This window comes from Poromitra crassiceps, assembly GCF_964638095.1.
Source record: "Poromitra crassiceps genome assembly, chromosome: 3".
NCBI lineage: Eukaryota > Metazoa > Chordata > Actinopteri > Beryciformes > Melamphaidae > Poromitra > Poromitra crassiceps.
In genome coordinates, this window is record NC_139625.1 from 25,234,675 (window position 1) to 25,240,374 (window position 5,700).

At 47.8% G+C, this 5,700-nt stretch overlaps 1 pseudogene across 1 annotated transcript; it reads left to right on the forward strand.

The window, feature by feature from the left end:
• The first annotated feature begins 1,532 nt into the window (after positions 1-1,532).
• Positions 1,533-2,831, forward strand: LOC310773035 (E3 ubiquitin-protein ligase TRIM35-like; annotated as a pseudogene). The gene is made up of 2 exons: positions 1,533-1,680; positions 1,799-2,831. The product of its transcript is annotated as an E3 ubiquitin-protein ligase TRIM35-like (transcript).
• The last annotated feature ends 2,869 nt before the right edge of the window (positions 2,832-5,700 follow it).

A 5,700-nucleotide genomic window follows, 5' to 3' on the forward strand; every position in this document is an offset into this window, starting at 1 on the left:
AGACGGAGTGCTCGCTGGTTGATGTGTTGCTGATTAAATGGGCCTGATTGAGATGCACAGCCTTTATAGACCAGACTCATAAAGAGCCAACAGAGCCACATTGCCTCATTGCTTCTCTAACAACCACCATGATTTAAGACCATACTCTGCACACACTTCTGTAACATGCACGCACGCACGCACGCCCGCCTGCCCGCATGCACGCGCACACGCACTCGCACTCGCACTCGCACTCGCACTCGCACTCGCACTCGCACTCGCACTCACACTCACACTCACACTCACACTCACACACACACACACACACACACACACACACACACACACACACACACTCACACAAACAGGGATGCACGATGATACTGGCACATGATCATTATCGGACGATAAAGAATTTAAAATGAAATATCGGCATCGGCCCGAAACGAACATTTCTGCTGATATGACAGAGGCCAATACTGTTTGGGTGCTGCAGCTGGAAATTATGCCGAAATGTTCAATGCTTGACTGTTTAAATGGGATGAATCTTACTGTATGTTCACACCGGCCAGATTTTACGCGAGTAGATGAGGTTTCGCCCTGGGTATGGTGCGAGAGCAAAGTTTTTTCACGGCGCAAATGTCACGATTTTTGCCTCATCGCCCGTTTGCTCGAGTTGAGTTGTGTGCCGCTGTGTGTCACGCTTGCTCTGGGTGTGTGTGTGTGTGTGTCTCGCTCGCTCTCCTCCAGCCTGTCTCTCTCTCTCTCTCTCTCTCTCCGTGTGTGACTCGCTCTCTCCCCCTGCCTGTCTCTCTCTCTCGTGTGTGTGTGTGTGTGTGTGTGTGTGTGTTTTCCCCGGGCGCTGTACGAGAAAAAGCGACCACTGCTCCTGGCCTGCCCCCCCGGAGGAAAGGACAAGCCAGGATGGGTTAAATGCAGAGGACAAATTTCACCGGCCACCGTCAGCATGTGTGTGTTTGTGGCCGTCCGTGCATGTGTTGATGTGTGGTCGTGTGACAATAAAGACGGGCTTGTCCGTCTTAAATCGTAATCGTGTGTGTGTCGCTCTCTCTCGCCTCCCTGTAGCGCAGGTCCGCGCATGCGCCAATGAGCAATTATGTGCCGCCGCCCGACACTGTTTCTCTATTACCCATTGTGACATCATCAGTGATGTCATAAATCCTCACCTGCTGGGGGTATGAATAGGACCAGAAGGTGGCAGCCTCATATGAACCAGAACAAGAAGCGCTGTTAAGGCAAGTTTCCTAACATAATACTGCATCTCTCCTCTTAGTCGTATAGGACATAAGAGCCAACTTCCAGAGATTTGAGTACCCTGCACACCAGTACTACACTACTTGAGCAGTGAGCAGTCAACTGAACTCCTGGACTCTGCACCCCCTTTTCACCGTAGCCCCCTCACCTGAACATTGAGAATAGTGATCTGACCCGACGCACTGAGGTGAAATTGCCACACCTAAGAATCCAAACACATTCTCTAAAACACTATATATAATCTCTGTCCGGCTCATTTTCAGCTTCACTGAGACAGAATGGCTTACAGATCAGAGGAGGATCTTTCCTGTCCTGTCTGTCATGACATCTTTAAAGATCCTGCCATCCTGTCATGTAGCCACAGCTTCTGTAAAGCCTGTCTGCAGAGCTGGTGGACGGGGAGACTAAAACATGACTGTCCACTTTGTAAGGAAATATCTTTGCAGAGTGAACCACTTTGTAACTTGGTGTTAAAGAACCTGTGTGAGGCTTTCTTACTGGAGAGAGATCAGAGAAATTCAGCAGGATCTGAGCTTCTCTGCAGTCTGCACTATGAAACTCAAGCTCTCCTGTCTGGACCATCAGCAGCCACTGTGTCTGGTCTGTCGGGCCATCGATGAAGCTGCACGGCATCACAAGGAGGAACTATTGAAATCAATGAAGCTCTTAAAGGAGAAATTGAAGCTCTTTAATAAAGTTAAAGGGAACTGTGAGTAAACAGCAGAACACATTAAGGTCCAGGCCCAACACACAGAGAGGCAGATTAAGGAGGAGTTGAAGAAGCTTCACCAGTTTCTCCAAGAGGAAGAGGAGGCCAGGATCGCTGCACTGAGGGAGGATGAGGAGCAGAAGAGTCAGACGATGAAGGAGAAGATTGAGGGTCTGAGCAGAGAGACAGCAGCTCTTTCTGACACAGTCAAAGTCATAGAGAAGGAGCTGAGAGCTGAAGACATCTCGGTCCTACAAAACTACAAGGCTACCGTGGAAAGAGTCCAGCGCCCTCTGCTGGTGGATCCACAGCCAATCTCAGGAGCTCTGATAGATGAGGCGAAACACCTGGGCAACCTGAGCTTCACAGTCTGGGAAAATATGAAGGAGATGGTCTCCTACACCTGTGATTCTGGACCCAAACACTGCTGATCCAAGACTCATCATGTCTGAAGATCTGACCAGTGTGAGACCTGGAGCGCAACAGCAGCTTCCTGACAATCCAGAGAGGCTTGAATACTGTTACGGTGTCCTTGGATCGGAGGGCTTTAACTCAGGAACTCACAGCTGGGATGTTGAGGTTGGAGACAGTACGTCTGGGGCCTGGGTATGTCACCAGAGTCTGTCCAGAGGAAGAGAGACAGACTGACTGGATTCTGGAGAAACTGTTCTATGATGGTAAATACACATCAGGCTCCCCATTAGATCCAGTCACTGCTCTCCCAGTGAAGAAGCACCAGAGGATCAGATTGAGTCTGGACTGGAACAGAGGAGAGCTGTCATTCTCTGATCCTGACACTAACACACACATACAGTACACACCTTCACTGACAGGCTGTTTCCCCACTTTAACACTGTGTATCCTCTGAAGATTTTACCAGTGAAGGTCTCTGTAACAAGTTAAGGGGCGTGTCCACCAACCAACATGTTGAGCACATGAGCGCTGGTGCTGAGCTGAAATACTCTTTACGGCGTGGCCACTAGGGGCCGAGGTGTCTAGAGCAAACCTGGGCATTATGCGGCCCGGGGGCCAGAACCATGATGGGGCCATTGATGATTCTGCCTGGCCCGGGAGGTCTAAGGCAAAACCCACCATTTTACTTATGAAGCAAAAAAAGACAATTAGATGACCTATTGGTTGTTTGGAGTGATTTTATAAATGCTGAAGAATCTTTTCTAATCTAGTAGGGATAAAAATGAGAGGTTTGGGCATGACAAAAAGAAATCTGCAATACGCACATAGTTACAAGTGTCACAGAAACATTTCAAAGTCACCTACCAAAGCAGAAGGGTTAATTGCTTCTCGACGGCGGGGTTTGAAAGCTCGATGCTGCTAATAAGTGCCTCTTTTTATCTGATTTCTTTGCTGGTGATATAATTTTTTTCCGCAAATGCTGAGATGGCCCCTGTGCCTTGTCTATGTTTTGATCCATGTGCTTCCGACCGGAGGGGTGCTGTGGAGCGCTATGATGGCTGGGCGCAGCAGCACAAGTATATTAGCACAGGTATATTAAAGTTATTTATTAGCAGCATCAAGCTTTCAAACCGCGCTGTCGAGAAGCAATGAACCCTTCACCTTCTGCTTTGGTAGGTGGCTTTGAAATGTTTCTGTGACACTCGTAAATATGTGCGTATCGCTGATTTAGACTGCTTGGGAGTTTCACCACGATGTCAGAGACAGTTGTAAAAAAAAACGGTTATAAATCACTGATGATGTCACTTGACCATTTGTGATGTCATGATTGAAGTCATCAGTTATGTCATAAATCCTTCCCTGCAGAGGCTAGCCTATGAGTACTGTAGGAGCTGTAGAGTTTGTGTAATGGCACTCGGTGATTGAAAGTCCAACACAGTGAGTGAGCAATTCGAGCAACAATGTGTGTGTGTGTGTGTGTGTGTGTGTGTGTGTGTGTGTGTGTGTGTGTGTGTGTGTGTGTGTGTGTGTGTGTGTGTGTGTGTGTGTGTGTGTGTGTGTGGTGTCATGGGCAACTCAGGCTGCTCGAGCAACATGAGCAACACGAGCAATTGTGGGTCGCAGTGCCACCAGAACACAGCCTTATGAAGATAATATTGGGGGGACAATTTGATCATTTGAATATTGGGGGGATGTGTCCACCCAATAATGATTACTACCTTGCCTACAGGGATAAAGGAGAAGCAATTGAGAGCAATTGTTCAAAATGGCAACATGACACAAATATGACATTGCTTTAAAAGTATTTTTGTTTCCTGTATGGCTGAGATCTCATCTGCTACTTTGCAGCCATAATATTATACAGCTTTGAGTGAGTTCACTTGGAGATGCTGGGCTGGAGAGGAAAAGTATATTTGAGAAACACACAGGAGAGAGAGGGCAAGTCAACACAAAGATCATAAGTGGTTAGAAGCTGGCCAAATTGCAGGGAATTTCTATCAATATTTAAAGACAGCTTATTGGCTGTCTAGGTCTAGGAGGGCAGGCAGAGCGAGAGAGAGAGGGAGAGACACACACACACACACACACACACACACACACACACACACACACACAGGGAGGAGCGTGGGAGAGAGACATAAAGAGTTTCTCTATTTGTGATTTCACAAATAGACTGAATATTTTATCACAGCCCTGTAGCAATTAAATGGCCATATTATCATCTTTATCATCATAAAATGCAGGGTCATTCTCTTCTCTTCTCTTCTCTTCTCTCTTCTCCTCTCTCTTCTCTTCTCTTCTCTCCTCTCCTCTCTCTTCTCTCCTCTCCTCTCCTCTCCTCTCTCTTCTCTCTTCTCTCCTCTTCTCCTCTCTCCTCTCCTCTCCTCTCCTCCTCTCCTCTCTCTTCTCTCCTCTCTCTTCTCTCTTCTCTCCTCTTCTCCTCTTCTCCTCTCTCTTCTCTTCTCTCCTCTCTCTTTCACAGGAATGTCAAACAGAGAGAAACAGAAGAGACAGAAAGAATCCTTCCTTCTTAGAAAGTCTTGCTGAAGGCTTCGTTCACCTTGAACTCACGGCGCCCGCGCAGACGGCCGGCAAGGGAACGGGACTCGGGGAACTTTTTCCAAAAGGGCCGTCGAGAGGAAAACTGCATTAAAATGTCATTCATGAAGTGTTATGCAGTATCAGGCTAGTTACGAAGCACTAAAACAGCCAAACGGTGCACAGATGGAAAGCCATGAACCACGCATGGCTAACACCGAGCTATGAAAACCGCCCAGGGGACTGAGGTTGTCGCCAGATACAGAGACATTTCCCGCCAATTTCCGTGCGAGTGCCCCAAACCAGTTTACAACATTTCTGCATGAAGACGGAGGATATTACCCACCTACCTGCTACAGTACAATATAGCAAAGCCATTTATCCCTCTCATTTTACAGGTGTGTATGCTAACCTTACCTCTCTGTTTGAGTGCTATCGATTGTATCCCCAAGGACTCATTAACAGATACTGGACAACTTCTCAATCAATATTCATCAGCCATAAACGCAGACAGGTCTCATGCCTCCAGCCTCTCTCCTCTCCCCCCATGTCGTTTATATTGAAGGTAAGTGCCTAAAATAGCCAGCTGCATGATCTTAAAGCAGGACTCAGTCACAGCAGAAAGCACTAAGCTTTACGCTAAGCGACCAGTGAAGCGTGAGCACTGTAAGCAGCACCTCCACAGGGCTGGAGATAGACCGGAGGGGCTCAGCTCGAGAAGAAGTGCAGAGGTGGAAGCGAGCACAGCGGCGCATTGATCCCATCTAAAAGGTGCCGTTGTTTGG